This window comes from Falco cherrug, chromosome 10, assembly GCF_023634085.1.
Source record: "Falco cherrug isolate bFalChe1 chromosome 10, bFalChe1.pri, whole genome shotgun sequence".
In the NCBI taxonomy this organism is placed as follows: domain Eukaryota; kingdom Metazoa; phylum Chordata; class Aves; order Falconiformes; family Falconidae; genus Falco; species Falco cherrug.
The window spans coordinates 28,116,288-28,137,699 of record NC_073706.1 but is presented as its reverse complement, the minus strand read 5'-3'; the positions used below and the strand labels follow the sequence as shown (position 1 = coordinate 28,137,699).

Genomic DNA, 21,412 nt, shown 5'->3' with positions numbered 1-21,412 from the left:
GCTTTGTTATTTCATTGCTGTGAGCCTTCTGAGCACATCTGCAGTGTATGAAAAGGAGGGGAGCTACTCAAGAGGAGAGCACTGGGGTTTTATTTCTGTGCTTTGAATACAAATTGTCAGGGGATATCTGGGGAGGCCTTTCTGCTCTGACAGTTGAAGGGATTGCTTGGTCGAAAGAAAGATAATTGCCTCTGAAATGCTTCTGTCAGTGTAGATGGAACGCCCAACTGTTGCTTGTGCTGTGATGGCAGTAGCCCTCCAGGTGCAACCCTCGGGCAGGCATATGTGTAAATCACAGCTCCAGCGTGCTTGAAGGTGTTTGTCAGTTGTCAAGCCACGCCGCGCTGGGTTTGCACGGGTGAGGTGGTAACTGCTGTAGCCTTTGATGGCTCTTCGGTCTGTCTGTCTCTTGCCTTCTTGCCTCTGCCTCCTCTTGCCACAAGTGCTGCTCTCTGCAATAAACAAGTTTCTGTTACTCTGATTATTCTGTTATTATTCTGATTAATCTGCACTGTTAGGTGTTATCTGTAAGACACTGTTAAGCATCTGTTATTGTTTATATGTGACTAAATTGAGGGCCAGGTCCTGTTATGCTAGGCACTGTACTTTCACAAACAGTGTGAAGAGCCCCTGCATGCAATAGTTTGTGACCTAGGACTCTTTTTCTATATGTCTTGTATACTTTTCTGGCTTTTTTCCTCCTGTAATCTGTATTTTAACATTATTTCTGGCATTTCAGTTTTGCTAAGACTCATGATCTCGTTTGGAATTTTATCTAGTGCATTTTGGGTTTGCTTTCAAGAGACTTTTTTTTTCTTTTTCAATAGGCTCTGGCTCTGGTTGGTTCAGAGGAAGATATGAAAATATTGCCTGTGAATGCATTTCTGAATCTCAGAAGTCACAGATAATCCCAAAATTATTTTGAAAAATGAATTGTTTTAACCAACTATTCATATAGAGCCCAGTCACAGTTATGCCTGGTCTGTGTGTTTCACCTGCAGCCATCAAATGTGTAGGAACATGAGAATCCCAGATAACCTGCATTTTTGGTGGACAGGTTATTGAGTCCCTGTCCAGAGGTGTCCTGTCACGGTAGAGCTGAGCATATCAGTGCCTGCTTTAATGTGCCTGTCGCCTAGCATGTGTATACATACGTGAAGGAGTTAGATCATATGGGATCATAAAATACAGGCTACATAAAATGCGCTGACAGTGTTGAGAATAGCAGAAACCAGCGCTGCCAGCAAGGAGGCAAAGGAGCCTATGCGTGGTGGCGTTTCACTGGAGGCAGGAGGACCCAGGCATGCAGTAGCCGGGATGTCTATGAAGAGGACATACAGCCAGGCTCTCCTGCCGGTTCCCACAAGAGCACCCCCAATCATTAAGTATATCCAGTTGCTTTTGAACTAACTAAAGTGATACAGAATGAGAATTTTTTTTTTTAACTATGCGTGATTAAATTCTGAAACTTACCTCTATAGGATGTTTTGGCTGCCAGAAACATATTTTAAGGGGGGGGGGGGCACTAAAGGTGGGTCAGGGTGGATTCTAGATGAAAAAAAAAGAAAACAAGAGTAGTAGCCCACATGCAAATCATGTGGGCCATCATAGACGTTTCAGATTCAGAAATCACGAAATAGCTATTATGAAATTCACGATTATTAGGAAGTTTATACCAAGGGAGAAAATTCTGTTTGTTTTTATTGTTAAGAATGCATTTCTGCCAGGGGCCAGGACCCTGAACTTTGATCTGCTGTTCTGACCTGGTACAGCCATTAATTCTGTTATTCTCTGACTACCTGTGTGTGGGCATAGAGCCGCTGAACTCGCTCTTTACATTTGACTTCCAAAAGCAGCCTTAGATTATGTGGCCAAGTCAGCTGCTACAGAAACATGCCTTTTATTTCCTGTGATTTTCCCATTTGAGCGGTTTCTTCATCGTCTGAGCCTGTAGGTTTCACACAAGATAAAACTGACCTTGTGTGGCACGGGTTAAAGGAAGGGGCGGTGAAGAGGAGCAGAGAAGCAGAGCAAGGGGTCTGGCTGCAGAAAGGAGCTGCTTTCCCAGTGCTGCTGGGCTGAGAGGAGGGACAGGGCTGGAGAGCAGGGGGAGGAAGAATGGCTGCTGGCAAGGTAAGGCTGTGGCCATCCCTTCCTCTCCCCTTGAGCAGCAGCTGCTCCCCCACTCTCCGTGTGCTGCCTTGGTTGCAGTGGTCCCTGCTGAGCTCCTTAGGGTGCTGTGAGCAGGCAAGGATGAGGGTGCTTGGTGGTCTGGCAGTGCTTGTTGCTACAGCAGCTGTTCCCCACCTGTGGGGAAGGGGTGGTGGCCACCAGCTGCCAGCTGGACCGTGCTGTCATAGGGGCTGACAAGCTTGGGCTGTACAATTATGGAATAGTTAATGGTTGGTTGGGAGGGGACCTCTGGGGATCATCTAAAAATTTGGGTGTCTGATGGTTCAGGATCTCAGCTGAGGGAGGATGGACTGGTCAGGCCCACCAAGCTTGTGCTGGTGACTGGCCAGGTGTGATGAAGGCATGGTGGCAGCATTCTCTGTCAGTTCTTTTCTGTATCTGCTGTAGTTGGCTAGATGCATAGCAATTATCTAGATGAAAGGTAAAAAAGATTAAAGTGGTGGAATAAAATCAACATTAAACAAGTGGTTGAAGAGCCTCCAGTGCTTCCAAATTACAGGACAGAGCTGTGGAAAGAAGAAGAGAACAGCTAGAGAGCAGCTCAGACTGATGTACCCTTTTTTCAATGTTAATTTTTTCTTTACATCTCCAGATTTAAAACATGCTCTCCCTGATATCAGGCTCATAAAAACATGCATCCAGTTTTCAGCATGAAGGTGGATATGACCAAGTGAAGCTGTAGAAGAAAGTAAATATGAAGTTCACATTTTTATCTTCAGTAAAAGTGAGCATGCTGTCAAGAGAATCTGTAATTTTAGAACTCCTAACATTTCCCTGAGCATTTAAGGAATCTGCCCTGAAGGTAAGAAAAGACCAAGAGACCAAGACTCTGACCAAGAAGAAAAGTTCTCACTGGGTTTGATTACTGCTTGTAATCATCAAGCACATCTTCTGAAACCCCTCACCTTAAAGGCAGCTTCCTGTAGGTATAGGTCTGTGCTTCTGTGAATCCGTTTTGGACGGAATCTCTAGGATATATCCTACTTCTTCTTTTCTCTCTTTAATGCTTTCTGCAACCATTAAACCATGCCCTCCTTGCTGAATAGTTTAATACTGGGCACTCTGTCTCGCTGAGATGAAGATAAGGACAGTCCAGTTCTTCTGTTACTTTACTGTGTCTGGGATACAGTGCTTCCTGTTAATCCAGGATTCTGCATTCTTTTTCAGCAGAATACTGATGTTACTGAAGGTGAAATCAGCAGTTGTAGGGGCACAGTTCTTTCCAAAGTGGAACTTCAGAAAAGCAGTGGTTGTGGTGTCCCTAAAATATTGTTGGTTTTCCACCTGCTGCTTCTGTCCTCTTCCCTTTTCTCCCTGCACCAGTTACTGTTAAAATAGAAGGTGCTGTTGACTTGTATCTGTAATGATGGGGTCTGTTTTAGCTAAACTGCAGCCAAAACCAAAATGCAGTGACCCTTGAAAGGAGAGTTCACGCTGCACTAGGTGCAGTCAGTGCTGTGCTGAAAGCAGTGTGATGCCATTTTTTGCGTGAGAGAGGATGAGCTGGAAGGCAGGATACTTTGCAGTGATTCATATTATCACTTGCAGCTCTTCCAGCTGCAGGGCTGGGGTGGGGCTGCAGGCTTAGCTTGCTCTCTGTGTATTCCTCGTGCCTTTTCCAGCTCATAGTAGTTCCTGTGCTTCTTTTGAGTATTTAGCTGTACTCAGAGCACTGAGTAGCAAGGCACTCAGACCCTTGCTCTTTATACGTGTTGTCATACATTCTCTGTTTAGCGTGCTAATACTTATTAATAGGTAACATTACTTGGTTTGAATACCCTTGTCCCTCTTGGGATTGGGGGTGTGTGTGTGTGTGTGTGTTGAGTGCACCAGTGAATTAATTCACTTTGGTGACCAGACTGAAGTACAAACAGAAGATGTCTTGGACCAAAAGCAAAATCAGATCAGCAGCCTCATGTGACTCTTTAGCCTACCATGCAACTACCCCTTGACAACCTGTGCTCAGGCCAGAGAAAACCATGGGCCAGAAAAATAAAGAAAAACAAGGATGTGACTGGTCAAGAGTGAGTTGTGTTGGCAGAGCTGTGTTAGGAAGATTAGCCACCATCTGTTCACCCGAATCCTGCACCTGGCTCTAGACTGTGCCACTGTTCAACCAAGTGATGAGCTTACTCAAAATATTAAAGAATTGCAGGGTTAAGTAATAAGGCTCTGCAGTCTCCCAAATGTTCTGCTTTCCTTTTAGTTTTGTAATAATCCCTGTGAAATAATTGCATGTGGTACTATAAAATGTTCTTATCATGTGTGTGGATTTAATATAAAAATTAAAGGGACCACATTGGTCTGTGCTTTTCTTTTAGTCTTTGCGCTTCCCTTTCTGACTACTTTAGTGATGTTTGTGTTAAGTACCACGTAGTGGACCATGCTTGATGAAGTACCTTACTCATCTTGTTCTTCTCAGATAATTATTTTTGCAAAAGAAGACAGCTGGAATATATATTTCTGTGAGTAGTTTTCGGTATTTGTAGTCATGGCTAAGATTTTTTTGCCTCTCTGATTTCTGCTTAGTATAGAGCTGATTCTGTTCTTTTCCCTTCCTGTGGACTGAAGAGCAGTCTGTGGCACTGACGCAGTGGTGGGTGAGATTATTCATAGTGAAACCTAGGAAATTCCGCTTGGAAAAGAGGGATTTCAGTCTGGGTGGTAGGAGAGGGGTTGCAACAACTGTCAGCAACCACTTTCCCCTTCAAAAGCTCTGAGCAGGGACTGAAAAGAGTGGTAGAGCGGTTCATCTCCAGGCTGGTAAAGGTTTTCCAGACATGAAAATACAGTCTCATACTGCAACAGCTTGGAAAGCATCAAAAATCCCAAACGTAGCCTAAACATTATACCTTCCTAAGTATTTCTTTAATATAGGGTTCATAATTTCTTAATGGAATGTGTGTTCACAAGAAAGAAAAATCCATCACTACATCTTTGGTATTTGTACTGTAGTACTCAAATCTCTTTTGCCTGGCTTTCAATGCAGTAAGACAACTTTTAAGTGCTCTAATTAGAGCTGGCCTCTCGGCTTTGGTGGCTGCAGCAGTGCACAACCAAACAATTCAGGTGAAGTTAACTATGCTGAAAATGCGATGGAGAAAGGGAGTTGGGAAATAATTTTTTTCATACGTGTTTTTCTGTATTATACTTGGAGATACCAGCTTTCTCCAATAGCCATGTTTCTTTGGTCATTTTCCTATAGTGATGTTTAATAGGTATACTTGAACATCGTCCTTTTCAGATAGTGTGCAGGTGATGACTGCTGCTTTCTTTTACGTTAGAACTTAATGCTCCGGCTTCTCAGTTACTGCAGAGGGAAAAGGTAAGCTGCTTCTCATGGTCTGGCCAAGGGCTTTCTGGCCCTACCTTCTGAGAGATGCACGTCACTGGCGCTGTCCTGCCAGTTGTACCTGCACTTTTTTAGCTCGTGATTGTTTCCCTGGAATTACAGCCAGTCAAAGACTTGGGCATTAAGCAATCGTAGGGCTATGGTGGACCACCTTCCTGGCTCGACAAACAAGCAGGCATCGTGCTTTGCAAACAGATGGACAGAGGTACAGGCAGCCTAGAGAGCATGTGTGCAGCAAGGGTGGATGTTAAGGTCAGAATTTCTCAGACAAGAATGTCGAAATTGCTGTGCCCTACTTATCCAACTGTGAGCTGGATTAATGAAAGGGAGAGTTTAGACAGAGAAGTACCTTGGGTACATTTAGTGGGAGAAGAGAGAGATGTTTTCTTTTGTATCTGTACAGGTGGTCCTTTTGAAGGAAGCCAAAATAAGCTTCCTCACCTGGGCAACGGCCTGAATAGGTTGGCAGGCTGTGAGTCCATTTTCAATGTGTGTAAAGAAAAGCGTAACAGTTTGCCAGTGTACAGCCTTTAATTTGTTTTTTCTTAACAAGTTTCTTCTTTGGCCATTGAGTTAGGCTGGGGCCTAATAATTTTTTTTCTTTTAACTGTAGGCAGTTCTAAAGCAGCAAACTATTAATAGTGAAATATTGGTTTAGAAGAACACTAATGCACAGGGGATTCTAGAGCAAACGAGGCAATGCTGTCAATGGCTCAGATTGTTCTTAATTACAATAATGGCATTATAGGAGCTGCAGTTGCTGTCGGGCACAAAAGAAGGTAATGATAATGTCAGAGTGCTCAGAATAAATGCAGTATAATGTATTGCAGTGCTGGATTCAAAAGATGATATGCCTAACTTGTCGTCAGGGTGCATGAAGAAGAAGAATGGTAAAAGCCCAGAACAGTTTTTGTTGTAACTATGTAGTTCAGGGTTTGGTGTTTTGTGTTGTGTTTTTGGGGGGTTTGGGTGGGGGTTTTTTGTTTGGTTTTTTTGTCTTGTTTTTTTGTGTGGCCTCTTTTCAGGCTTGAGAAGAAATGTCAGGTCCTGTGTTTAAATGGTATGTATTAATTTTACTAGAAGGTGTGATCACATCTCTCCTCCCCACTTGGAATAAAGAAAATCACCCTTGCTTTGAGAAGGAGATATGTATTGGCTCAGTACTGTCATACCCTCAGCACATTTGATACTGATCCTGTTAGAATAAAAGGACATGAATATGGTAGATTTGGCTCAGAGTCAGAATTTGCCCCAGTAGCCTCTGGAAATAATGTCCAGATCTATGTGATACATGTGAATCCCTATTTTATTACAAGACAAAAAAAAATTCAACTCTGAGTTTTGGGGATGTTTCAAAGCTGGATTTGAATTTTATGGCTAGAGTCCAAATCTGAACTGTAGCGCCTGACCTTTTTAAGACCGTGTGCTGTGCACTCAAATTCATTTCTGAAGAGGAAGAGATTTTACTGTTTTACTGCAAAATAAAACATGCAGCGAAGCCGCTTGTGGTCTTGGATTCTGATATAACTGCTTTGATATAATTCTCAGTTATAGGTAAGAAGAGATAATAAGCTGGAAGATAGTGGTGGTGTTCCTCCTTATACCACGAGTGTTCAGAGTGACTTAGTATCTTCCATACTTCCTAAAAACTCATGGCAGTGGTGGGTTGGATTGGAAAAAAATAGTCAACATCCTGTTGGCTTGCATCTTTACTATTTTCTTCATGTTTAACTGACTTGAAATAGTTACTCACAAATGAAACAATTTACATAGATCCGAATAAATATTTTTTAGGAGTAGTTGTCTCATGCACAGGATGCCAGTGTGCTTTGTAAAGAAAATTTCTCCTTAACAGGACAGCAGGGTGCAGGTGCTCTATAGGGCACAAGGTGGCTCCAGTTCACGAGGAAAGCTGGTGTGAGTGGAGTAAGTGCCAGGAACTGGTTCACAGGAATCAACTAGAAGTGTGTCAGAATGGAGTGCAGCATTTCGCTGTGTTGCAGGTCTGGCATTTTGAATATGAACTGAATCTTAATGGGTCTTTGGGAGAAGACTCTGCCTAGTCTTAGGGTAGGACCTAGTAAATTTAGATTGCATTTTGCATGTCTCATTTAATTTTTGAAGGAGTTACCCTAGTGGATCTTATCAGATCTTCTGAGCTATGTTGCTTTTGTCCGAGTAAAAGGTAACAGCTTCATGTACAGAACAGCACTCCCGGGGTAAGCTACGGAGAAAACAAGAGTTGGTGTGTGCAGTAAGAGAAGAAATGTAAAGTAAGCTAGGCAACGGATAAAACAGAGATTCAGAGGTTTATGAGAAAGGTTTTTATCAAGCAGGTCATTCAAATTTAATGGATAGAGGAGAGAACAGAATTAGTTGATAAGAAAACCCTGTATTATAACCAGGCTTAATCAAAAATGCTTTGTGTCTATTGTTGGTCTTTCGCTCTGTAACAAAAGCATTTTTGTTTTCAGTCTCTTAGAAGTGAATTACTTGTCCATTTCTATTTCCAACATAATAACAGCTGCTATTAGTCTGCCATTACACAGAACATCTTCATCTGAGCGTTTCTAAACACCTGAGAGTTTTTGAGTGAGGACAGAAAAGGAGAAATGTTTGTTTTGTCAGTACCATCTGCTTGGGGCAACTGAGGCAGAAAAAGGTGAATTGAGTTGATTTACTTACATGAACTTCTGTAGGGTAAGAAGTAGAAACCAGCAGCGTTCTCCTAATTTCACTGTTTAGTCTTGGTCCATTAGATAGCACTTTGTGCCGTTCGCAGTTTTTGTTGGTTTTTTAACTCTGTTTCATGTCTTGATACAGTTTAGATTTTTGTATGAAACAAATTGGTAACTGGCCTGTTTGGTTTTTTTTTTTGTTTTGGTTTTTTTTTTGTTGGTTTTTTTTTTTGGGGGGGGCATGGGGGGGTGTTGTTTTTTTTAACAGCAGCTTATCTGGTGTTTTAATATTTTTGTGTGAACTAGGCAGAAGCTTTCTGGGGTTTGCATTTTTAAATATGCTTTACATACTGTTGCAGCAGGCATTATATTAGATAAATATATGAAAAACCAGCATTTCTTAATGTGATTTTAACGTCTGTCCCAGAGAAGAAGGATTTCGTTAAGAGGTTTAAGCTGTTTTGCTTAATAACAATCTTTCTCAATGTCAGGTGTTAAATTCATAAATCTAACTTTTCCACATTATTTATTTTAAAAGTCTTGAAGCTTATAGTTTTCCTCTCTAATGTTAAATACAGCAAAACAGATTAGGTACAAGAACTACACAGAGTTAGTATTAAAAATAAAATAGTGCAAAGTACCATTTTGACTTAGTAGATCATCTGTATTTTCAGTTTTACAAACAAATTTTATCAGAAGTTAGCTGTGGGCGTGATTACAATTAGGAACTCCCCGTATTAGATCTCATGCCTTTGTTCTTCATTCAGACAGAAAGCCCATTAAGGTCAAAGAAGGTTTTGACTGAATAAGGAATACAACAACTGGCTCAAGTTTTAGTACATATAGGGCCAGATTGTGGGTCACGGCCAGCTCAAAAGTGTACAGCTCCAGTGATTCCACATCTTGTGCATAATAGGCAGATCCTTCGCCCTGTTATGATGGCGCTTTATTAACATGTCAAATACAGAAGAAAAAAACCTGACAATTTTATGGCTGCTCAGAATCTTATTAGCATGTCTTATTGTTTTGTATTTCTGAGCTGAAATTATGCAAATATGTCTTCAAAAACATTTCCCTGTTTTCATGAGAATGTGAAGAAAATAGAAGTAATCAAAAATTGGAATTAAATACTCAAATAGTTTGGCCAATTAATAAATCTGCAGTTGCAGAGTAGAAGATCTGTGGGCTGGAGCTGGCTCTTAACTTAATGTTAACTTACATTTAATTAGCCAGACCAGATGGAAGCTGGCTAAGCTTCGCATGAAGGCTTGTGGGAAAAAGACATAATCTTCCATTTTGTCAAAGGAACTAATACCACAGATTAAAGGTCGGTGTTCTTTTCAGAATTTGAAGACTGGATGCATAGTGGCCGATGGCAAGAAACAGCAAGAAACAGCAAGGGCACTAACAAATTAGCTTAACCCCTAGATGACTAGTATACCAGCTCTGGTTCATTTCTTTCCCCCGTTCAAACCATTGGTCTCTAGTTTCAGTAATAAATCCCAGAGAGATAAGAATGTCTGTAAATTTTATTCTTTTGTCAGGGAAGTAGAGTCATCTGTAGGCAGTTAGCATGGATAGAGAGATGAAGCTCTGGGAAAGGTTTTCTTACTCAACCGAGTAAAAATTCATGCTGTTCAGATGCTAAGCACTTGGGATCAGGCTGACAAACCACTTAATGCCTTGCTTAACAATAAGCATGCAAGTAGACAAGTCAAGTAGACAAGTCAAGAAACCATTCATGTGCTCAAAGAGGTGCATACATGGATCAAGTCAGAGTGTGCAGAGCTTAAGGACTAAATCAGGCACATACTACGTTAAGGCTTGAAAATGTAGTCGAAAGCATGAACAGGATCTGTCAGACTGAACCTTAGGCATAGCTGCAAGAAATCACACATTTAAAAAAAATAGGGAAATTAGAATCCATTAAAGAAAGAAGGAAAGAGGTTAGGTTATGCTAGTTTGAGCATTTAACCGGTCCTTGGGGATACTTCCTAGTGGTTTCAGCAAGGTAGGAGAGTTCTTTCTGAAGTGGAGAATAACTTACATACCAAGAAAATAAGGCAAACTTAGCGTTACCATGAAACATCAAATGCCACATTGCTTGTGCCGAAAGTAAAGTAACCCTCTGCAGTAGGTAATTATTATTATAACCTCCTTTGGAAAGGAGTCTGGGAAATCAGCACCTGCTTTTTGAATCGGGCTTGCTTCTATTTTGCAAAACTCTTTTGCAACTAGACCATCTTGCCTACTTTGTCAGATCTAAACTTTCCCATAGTGGCCAAAAATTCACTGCCATTTGATGGCTGTATCACTTAAGTAAAATTATTTGAATGAGATTGGGTCAGTTCTTACAAAGATTAGAGTATCTTGAAAATCTCTGTTAATAATCTGTGCTTGCTGACAGTCCCAGGAGAGAGGGCTGGGGAACTGAATGAACATGAAAACTCTGCAAGCTGTGGTTGCCTTGTGTAGATCGAGTTTTGATCTACATGGTGAGGTGAGGAAATCTGTGTGGCTGTTTACTGTAGCATTCTTAGAGCGTGGATAAATGCAAGACTTCAGCCCCACACTCTGCAAGGTGCACAAATTTTAAAAAAAATAAATCTAGGGGGGAAAGCTTTTCTACTATCTCAGTTGAATTGGAGCACATACTGATTTGGAATCCAACCAAGTACTTTGAAAGCTGTATTCACATATATGTTGATGCTTTCGTTTCTTTTCATATTTTTAAATAATTATATCCTGGGGATGGAAGAAAAGTAATTTTACTGTCCACCATTTACTAGACCACTTTTATCTACAGTTACCAAATGGTGGCGTTGGAGTGACCACAGTTATTTTCCATTTTGAGTTACTGACATATTTCAGATACCACTTGGTGACAAAATATTTGAAGGGAATGTTACATTTAAAAACAATTGTAGTTGCAGACCATGGAATTAGTATTTAGTTATCAAGTGGCTCACTTCAGCTGTTGTAAACCCAGAGAAGCATAGGAGTAGGTAGTGCACTCTTGGGAGAAGTGTAGGTAATATGAAATTATTTTTTTTTTTTACTTGTCAGAAAAAACTTAAAATTGTACATCTAAACCCAGCTTCTGTTTTCTGATAAATGCCCACTGCTTCATACGGAGAGTATAGTATAGCCCAGTAGGATTTGTCCCAACAAGTACATTTGAAGAGAACATTTAGGAACAAAGTCATTCATTTACCTTCGATAAGTGTGTTGTATATCTTCGGGTAGGGATCACATTCAGCTTTGTATGGGCATGAATACAAATTCTACGTTCATTAAACTCTGTTACAAAAAACACTGTTGAAATCGAAAGAGTTTGGGAGCTGCCCTTTTCATGGAAGTACTGTGCAGTGTGAAACCTGCCAAAAACTAATGGATCGTTTGCAGGAAATTGGAAGTTAAAAGTGCATGAGTCAGTCTACTTCAAGGCTGAACAGTTTCCACTGAACTTAAATAATGAATGCCAAAACCTAGAGACAGTACAATCAGCTGCAGCAGTTCTCTTCAGTTGTTTCATCCAGGCACTGTAGAGGATTCTATGTTTAGGAGAGTCCTCCTTGTCTTTCAGTTCGTCAGCCTTTAAAAGTGTTAGCATACATTGTCATGACTGTCGTTGAAATCTTTGCAGAAGAAGCAGCAGCCCAAGTGTTTTTATTTTTGCTTCACATCAGTTACTACAGAGTATGGGCTAGAATGTGCAGTTTCAGGGATTTCATCTGCAGAAAGCAACCACCCACTTTTGTGATGTAAGTCTCCAGAAAAGGAGAAGATCGTTTCTTTATTCAGAAGTTATACATGTTAGCTTCACAGTTTCATCTCAAAGTACACAAGCAATTTACTTTCTGGTGTGCACAAGGATTTCAATGTACTTAATTAATACATCAAACATCAGATAAGAGAAAAGACAAAATAATTCTCAACAGTTTTGCTTTGTAACAGATCCTGTGCCCAGAGCATATTTGTGCAATACCACTTTTTACCAGGTTACAGGATGAACCTAACTCTTTGTAGAAATTCAAGAAAAGAGTGAGACGTTCCTGTATATGCACATGGCTTAGATTTCCTTAACGTGAGTTACTTGATGTCTGTTTGTGTAAAGAGTGGTTGAGGGCATGCATGGCCTGCTGGATTCTCTGCTCAATCCTGTGCTATTGCAGTGAGCAGGTCTTCTCTGATTTGTATCAATGGTTGAACCTTCTGAGCATTTCTGAGTTGGAGGATCACTATGTGTACTAGAGCCTTGGCCTTGGGACTTTGGGTTCATACAGGCAGTGTGATGGGAGGTGGGTGGTGTGTCTCCATCCACTCGCAATTGCTCGTGGCAGTGTCGTTGCTGAGCCACAAAGATCAATGTGCCTGGAGTCAGAACTACGGGATGGCTGAGGTTGGAAGGGGCCTCTGGAGGTCACCTGGTCCAACCCCCCTGCCCAAGCAGGGCCTAGAGCTAGTGTGTCCAGATGGATTTTAAATATCTCCAAGGATGAACACTACAAACTGGCAGCCTATGCCGATGCTTGGTCACACTCACAGTAAAAATGTTTTTCCTGATGCTCAGACAGAAGTTCCTGTTGTTTTGGTTTGTGCCCATTACTTCTGGTCCCGTCACCGGGTACTGCTGAGGAAAGGCTGGCTCTGCCTTTCTTACAGCCTCCCCTCCGTTACTTGTGCACATTGATACGATCCCCCTGAGCCTTCTCTTCTCTAGGCTAAACAGTCCCAGCTTGCTCAGCCTCTCATGAGAGATGCTCCAGGCCATTAATCACCTTTGTGGCCCTTCACTGGACTCTCTTCAGTAGCTCCATATGTCTCTTGACATATGGATGGGAGACTCCAGAACTGGGCACAGTACTCCAGGTGTGAAAGTGCGTGTGCAGAGCTCTCCCCTGTGTCTCTGCTGCTTTTCCACCACGCACAGCATCCATGCAGCTCTTCAGCTGTGGCTTGGCCAAGGGTAGGGGCATGAGGTTTTAAGAAAATTTGAGTATGTTGCCATATGAAATTCATATGAAGTTGGCCAAATGTTTCTTGGTGAGATTTTGTCTGAGTAAGCTTAACATTATTTAGAAAAGCAATTAACCACTTTTGCAAACAGAGAATAGTCCTGGATCAGGAGGAAAGCATTTGTATTTTTGGGATTTTTTTTTTCTTCCTTCTTTCTTTTTTCTTCAGTTAGATGGAAACATGACTGAGGTTTTCAAAGCCAGCTAGGGAATTTGGCTGTGTTGACTCAATATGACATTCTGTTGCCAAGTCTACTATTTAGCTTTGAAAATCCCAACCTGGAATGTGCCCACCTAAGAGCATGCCTCCTAAATAATGGCTACAGACTCAAATGTATTAATTTACATGTATGGACCAGAGTGCAATTTCTGTTCCCTTTGCCCCCAAAAGGGTAGGTATTTCCTCTGGGTGTTTCATTGGAGAAGACCATCTAAAGGTTCCAGGTATATCTTACCATTTCAGGTCTTGAAAGAAAAGCTGAATTACACCAGTGGGTATAAGTATCTGACAGTTTTCTAATGTTTGTAATCTAAATAGGAATGATAGATTTTTATTTCTTTTTTTAATTTAGTATTTCACTTCATAAGCTTTTTTTTTTTATAAATAGCAACTATCTCTCTTCTATCTGCTGGTTAACCTAGAAACAGGCAAGCACTTGCTGGCCAGAGATGTACAGCTGTAGACAAGTATGAGACGCATATGATGGCTTCTCAGAATGCTCTGCCAGCCTCCAACGATTTGTCATTGGCAACTCTTTTTATGTACGTTTGTTAAACCTGTCTCCAAGTATTTCCTTGGGTGAATTTTCCTGTTTGGCCTCTGACCATGTGAAGTTTTTGGTACCTTCAGTATGCTACATTAGGAGTTTCTCAGTTTTACCATGAGCTTTCTGAAGACCCATCCATTAGAGCGGTTGTATTTTCTGGTTTTCTGAGTGCACACTCCCTCTTCACCTTCTCTGCTGAGTGATCCTGTGATCCGGAGTGGGCGTGTTTTCATGTGCACAGCAGGATTTTAGAAAGTTCTAGCATTAATGCTGTAGTTTCATGAATCTTACAAGCAGACTGAAAGGTGGGAGTCCAACTCTGATTGTAACCCCTGGGGTGTCTCCTGCCTTGAGACAATTCAAGAATTTGCGCAGCTGTGGAGGGAATGAGATTGGGAGCTGGCACAGGTTAAAACTAGCCTTGTTTTGTTGACTGGTTGGTTGGTTTTAATCCGAAACTCTTTCCTGATGTGATTTATCATAAGGCCATGTGAATGTTTGTGCAAGAGATGATGATCATGTGGGAGTAAGAATGAGCAACAACTTTGGGAAGAAAGTGCAATCACCCTTTTCAAAAGCGGTGGACATGGCACAGGTTCCTGTGTTAGGTTTGGATATTTAATTATTGTGTGCCTCAGTTTCCAGATATGTGAAATGGAGCCGTGTCAGGGAATCAATTTGAAAGACTATTTGAGCTTTCTAGATGAAAAATGTGAAGGATTATTAAGTGTGAATGTGGTGAAAGGCTTAGCAGACAGGTGTGGCTTAAAGAACTGGTTTGAAATCCAGTAATTTAGTTCTAGGTTTAATTGAAAGTTGTAATCCCAGCAATTGGTGCCAATGTCTTCTAGGATTTAAATCTAACGCACTGAAGCATGTAATTTAAGGCTTTACAGAACAGTGTTAGCACAGATACGCTTATCACTCAGCACGTGTTAGTATTATTCCTGTGGAATGCTCTTAATTAAAATCCAAGAGTTGCTTACAGAGCATTTGATGCTTGCTATCATGAGCACTCAGTCAAGTTAGCAGAAAAATAATTTTAAAATATGAATGATTATTCTTGGAGTTACAGTGTAATTGGCAGATGCTTTCATAACTGATGTTGTCATTAACATACAGGAGGTTTCGGCAAGAGACTCCTTGTTGATCAAATGACTTCTGTTTTCATTTTCAAAATCCTAATATTAGCTTTAGTATGAGGAAAGGGAGTTTAAGTTGGTACAGCAGAAAACAGGACGCTTCTGCAGCAAAATAGCCACTGGGGCACGTTTAGTTTACACATTGTACTCTGACATCTCATACTTAAAATCTAGATCTGTTGTGGAAAAGTTACACCCAGAAAATCTCTTGATAAATTGGAGAAAGTTTTTGGGTTTTTTTTGAGGGGGAGGAACACACACCAAAATAAGTGTTTTGTGATATGATATTGCATAATTATCAGAAAGAAAATTCTTTCTGAAATTTTCCATGGTTTTTTTTTGGCTGGTGTATAGTTAGTGCTTGGTAGATAGGGTTAATTGTTTCAGTGTGAGCAGCTGAAGCTTTAAATATGAATTCTAACTTGTTGACCCCATTAATCATAAAACTGCCTGACCTATCTTGCTTACTGTAACACTGCTTTTTTTTAATTGATGAGTCATGAGCATGTATTAAATGCAATTTCTTTTTTTAAAAAAAAGCCCTGCTTGCATCTTAAAGATTTTGTAAGCTAAGAATTTAGCATATGTATGTCGATACATATTGCAGTGGGCTTATGATATAACAGCTTCAATGAAAACTAGATCCAAATTAGAGTAGACTTTGAAAAAGGGTTGTGGGCACATGTTTCTGGGAGTGGCTGGAAGAACTTACTGTAGGGGAAGGTTCAGTCATGTGTGTGCTCTACCTAGAAACCAGTTAGGATGATGTTTCTGGTTAAATCAAGATGCAGAATTTCAAGCAAGGAACCAATGAATATGAAAATTAATTTTTGTGTTTACCCAAAAAGAAAAAACTCCAACTATGCTCTAATTCATTTTCTTTGCTTCGCCTTCCAAAAGTATTTTTAGAAATTAAATAAAAAGCATTGAAGTATTTCAACAAAACAGTTGGCTGGTTTTTTTGGTGTGTGTGGTTTTTTTTTTTTTATAATGCCATTAAAACTTATTTGGAGAATAAAACAAACCTCTTGAGGACCAAAACCCTGCCCTCTGCTACAGCCAGCACTTATGGGACCACGGAGCTGTTTAACCCGCGCTGTGCACAATAATCATAGAGTCAGAGCTGAGAGACAACTGAACAAAGACCAGTGACAAGATTTAATTCTATCTGTTGCTCAGTTCAAAAGCAAGTGTGTTTTGAAGTCCATAGCCTTTTAAATGTATGAGATATTTAACTTCTGTACGTCTGTGGAGCAGTTTTGCTGCAAGGCACAGGGCATGCTGCCGCATTATTATTTCATAGTGCTTCAGAGAGCTGCAGTGGATCCTGGCAGTGCTGTCTGTGGGCAGCAATCCCCCTGTGAGTGGGTGGGTGGGGAAACTGAGGCACAGAGCCATGATCTGACTTCTGGTGCAGAGTACAGCCAGCTCCAGTGCTTCCTCTGCTCTTTGGACTTTCTGGATCACTCTGTTTTCTCCCTACCGGCTTGCCCTCTTCCAGGTTATTTTGTTCCTGCGTTGCTTTAACATTTTTCTCCCGGAGCCCAGCCACTTGTTGATTTATGTAACAGATAAGAAATTGTCGCTAAAATTAACAAAAGCCTTCTTTGGTTGTATCATCTTTACCCCTCCCCATTTTTTTGCTTCTAATTCCTGGTGACCCTTCTTTGACTTTTATTACCTTTTAAGAAGTGACATGATCAGGCCATTAAGCTGAAGTGAGTTATGAAATACTTAACCCTCTTGTCTTCCCTCTGAAACGCCACCCCACACAAACTGCTTACGCACAGAGGCTTCTTGCAGCAAATTTTAGAGGGCTTTTTTTTGTAGAAAAATGTGACGTCTGTGTTTGTCTCTAGGCAGGATTGTGTAAGATACAAGAGGGATAAAAAACAAAAAATTAATTTCCTCGCACTCAGAATCCCTTGTGTCTCCAAGAACTCTACTTTTACCCTCTTCAAAAATGAATTTTGGATAAAAAAAACAACAACCAAAACCAGACTGCGGGGTTCCACACTTTTATTCAAGGAGTTAAAAGTCTGGGGCTGTGCTTGATGAGCCAGATGGTCTTTAACAGTAACATTGTTCATATTGTTTAGATTATCCTGTTGCAAATACAGTGCCTCGTTTACCTTTTATGGAAGAAAGTGTGGAAAATTGACCACAGATGTAAGTAACCAAGAATGATGGCTGAGGCAATTCTTACCAGGCCTCCCTCTCTAACACGCCTGATCCTGCAGATAAAAATAAATAGAGAAATGTGAGGCAGCATGAGAAATATCTAGTGTTACCTATTTAAGTGTTTAATTTGAGCTCTGTGAGCTACTAAAATCTTTATTTCCTTAGACTGAGATTTCTGCATATTGAACTGGTTTCAGTCTCTTGGTGTAGGCAGCCTGAATGTAGATTTTTATCCAGGTACTAAATAGCACGTCATTATATATTTTTTCCATCCTGGTTGAAAAAAGGGGAGTGGGAAGAAGCCAACTACGCTGACCTCAAACACAGTTTATGGTCCAAAAGTCTTCATGAGAAGATCGGTGCCCGTTTTATGCTGTAACAAGAGAGCACAAGCTCCCCATTAATATAGATTTGATTGGTATCAGAAGCAAAGGCTGTAACAGATTAATTAGAGGTAGCTCATTGTTACTCCTGATAATGGGCTGCTGAGTTTGTGAAGCATCTTGCAAGACAGTTCCAGATTGAAATAAACTTTTTTAGACAGGTATCTCTTTTGTGCAGTATCTGGAATTGGAAGGCTCTGTGCTTAAGCAGAACAAAGAGAAAATGCTACAAATGAAAGCAATAAAGCCCTGTTTTATAAAGTCCTTTTGTCTCCTATCACTTTTCTTTTTCTCCCTCATTTCCTTCCTCTTATTAGGAGCTGCTGTCAAACTGCATTTACTTATGGGAAGTGGTTCCCTTTGGAGCCCCTAAGCTGATATAGCTGCATTTGCATGCAGGTGCTACTGTGGTGGAGCACAGCCTCTCGCCTGCCCTTTTCCCCCTGCCCTGGCAAGGCAAAGAAAGCTGTAATTATAAACCAACAGGTTTAGCGTGTGAGGGCCCAGAAACTGAAAATCTCCTGTTTGTTTATCAACGTGGGTTGGCAGGGTGGTACTCTTTTAACAAGGTGGTAGATTCCTTTGACTGTTAAAGGCAACATCTTCCCTTTACTACACTGAGCCTTGATTGATCCAGGGTGTTTTCTTTTGCCCATGCAGTGCTTTTAATTCTGACAGCATTGGTTTCTAGAAGCATAGGCTATCGGATTCTCTTCCTGTTATTTTTTTAAAGACTCTTTAAAAGATTGTCAGGAAAAGTGTTTTACAGGAATTGCAGGAGGTTGGAGATTATGCTGAGAACTACGCAGTCTAGGATGTAATGTAAAATCAACAATTAACACTGGAATCAGACTTCTAAGGCAAAGCTCAAAGAGTCATTTAAAGGTGCTGGTGAATGGTGCAAAAGCGAGTTAATATTCCTTTTCATATTTTTAATACCTGCATTCGAAATATGATAAATTGTATTGGCAGCACGGGGCACTGTTTTTAATTGTTTAACTTCTGGTTCTGCTCCCTGCAGGATCTGGAGAACAGGTTTATTGGACGTAACAGCTCTAGCTCTGTGCCTGCAGTCGTGGGGTGGGGAAGGGGGAAGCCATGGAAGTGCAGGTGGGGGGGAAGTGGCAGCAGCAGCACCAGAGTGAGAGTGTGGGCAAACAGGGGCCTTGCGGGGGGCATGGACAAGGTAGCAGGAGTGTGCAGGAGGTGACCAGCTCGAATCAGGATGAAGTGGGTGCGAGGAGAGTGATACTGCACTGGGATGATGAAGCTTAGGCAGGGCAGGGAACTGATGCTGAAGTGGACTAAGCCTATGTCAGGGAGCCAGCAGCCTCAGAGTGCTAACCGTCGTTCTGTTCTGAGGTATGCAAATTCTACTTTTTTGTCAGTTTCTTATCCATAAAATAGTGATAATGACCATTATCTGCATCAAAGTGGTATCATGAGGCTTGAAGTGCCACTGTGGTTTTTAAACAGCAGAGATGTGTTGACCTTTGTGCCCACACATGCTTACCTCAGTCACAAATTAAGGTTTTTCTTTCTCTTTCCTGTTAACACTACAGAGCAACCACAGCTAAGAAAAAAAAAGGGTTTGGACACCATCTTGGCTACTACAACAGACTTGTTAAATTAATGCAATTGGGCTGCACAAGTAACAAAGGGCAGGATTTGCCTGACATGCCCTGTTGTAGTACTAATGAAAATGGAAACATTTGAAGAAAAACAGAACCTTTCAGGTCCTTGGTTACATCCAGAGACCTAACAGAAAAACTAGGATTATCATGTTCATAGATGTAACATTTTGCAGCTGAGTTCTAAAACAGATCCAGATCTGTCAGAGAGATCAGGTTTTATGCTTGAGCTGATCGTTCAGCAGGGGAGCCTCACCTGTGTCTTAACTCATTCAGACTAGAAATAAATACTAAGGTCTATTAAAGTCTGAATGTTTCAGAATATAGATTTAAAGCAAGGCTTTTCAAGGATGAACACCGATTTCCATCTAGATTAAACTGCCAACACATGATTCACAGGACCCCAGAGATTGCCCATTAGATAAAGCAGAACTGTTGCTCACTGTTAGCACTCCAGAGTTCTTATTATCTGGGCAGGACCAGTTGAAGAGAGCACACGGGAAGAACAACAGTGCCACACCATACAGGCAAGACAGATGTGTGCGATGCTTTGCTTTTGCTGTCATAAAGTATCCTACAGAGGCATGTGTTGGAGACAGTGTGCCCTACAGAATTTAGCTGTGGAGATACGTTTTTATATCTTTACTCAATTAAGGGATTATTTTTTAAATTTTATAGGAAGAATGCAGAGTGCGTAATTGGTTGTAGCTAACCAATACATTAGTTCCTAACTTGGTCCCTGGGTGGTAAAGCCAACATATCTGGATCTGGACCGTGGTTCTTTTAGATGTGCATCACAAAGGAAACGTGATCTTTCAAGTGTTGTGGTACAGGTCAAACAGACCATGGAAAACACAGGCTTGTGGACCCAAACCCCCAATTAATAACATTTAGAGAAGCTGTAAAGTAGTCTCCTCTTCTAGCTCTCTTCAAAGTAGAATATTAATTTAGGTAGAGCCCTGTAAGATGTGCAGGGAAGTGTTAGGTCACCTGGATGCTGACCATCCCATTGCTTCTTGAGTGGACCATGTGCTTTGAATCCTGGCAGCACCATTTCTGGGATTAAAATCTAGATCTCAAAGATGTAGAGTAAGTATCAGGTTTACACCATAGGTTGTAGAGTTACCTTTTATCTCACTGTTCCAGAGTGTGCCACATAATAGAAGTGCTGTAAACTCTTGGAAACAGGCTGTCCAGGTCACTGAAGGCTTTCATGCAATTCTGTAGCAGACTACAGAAGTCCAGAAATGATTTGGTTTGGTTTGGAGTTGCCTCAGTGGGAGTTAGTCACTGGTTCTGATTAGCAGGATGACAGCAACACAGTAGTATATTTACTAACGATTTTATCTGAAAAACTAACTGAAAGTAAGGTTACTACACATAGAATCAGATATAGTCTGTGTGCATGTGATGGTGAGAAGATCTCTTTTTCTGGTGCCTGTGTGGTATTTAGACTTGTCATTCTTCATCTGATTATAAACATAGGAGTCAAAGGGTGAAGCTGTGCTGCAGAGGGACTACACATACAGAGCGTGCTTTCTCAGTGGGGTATGAGCCCTAAGCTCTAACAAGCTTTCCTTGATTTGTGGAACAGTCTAAGGTCTTCTGATGAACAACACTATGTAGATATTATATAGTTTTATTTTTGAAGTGGTGTATCCTACTACTTCTTGTTTCTGACAGATACACTGGGAATTTCCTTTTGCACAAACAATGCCTGTCTTGGTAGAAGCCAGGTTCCATGACTAAAACTATGATGAGAGCATCAACCTAGTATGGTTCCAGGAATAACCTACACATCAGCTATACTCTGCCAAGAACGCAGAGGCTGGTTATTGAGATGAATGGTTTTGGTTAATATGCACCACAAAGTAGAAAAAAAGATGCCTATATATTTTAGTTCATAGATAATTATCAAGAAATTGTGTATGGAGAAAAATAATGTATGGTTGGGGAATAGAAATATAAGCCTTGAACTTCCTATCCTGAAAGTATAAATCACTGCAAGTTTTAAAGCACTTGCATGAGTCATATGCAGAGGTCATAGACCAAATTTGCTGATGGAGG

General features: G+C 40.9%; 1 protein-coding gene across 3 annotated transcripts in view; it reads left to right on the top strand.

Moving 5' to 3' along the window:
- PARVA (parvin alpha) overlaps positions 1–21,412 on the top strand; it is a 68,732-nt gene that overhangs the window by 6,458 nt on the left and 40,862 nt on the right. Inside the window, exon 1 of one of the 3 annotated variants that reach the window (XM_055722569.1) lies at positions 2,910–2,995. The exons of the other annotated variants lie outside the window; for them this stretch is intronic. The gene's annotated coding sequence lies outside the window, so the exon portion shown is untranslated. Of the gene's footprint in view, positions 1–2,909; positions 2,996–21,412 lie in introns of those variants that run through there. 3 annotated transcript variants of the gene reach the window in all.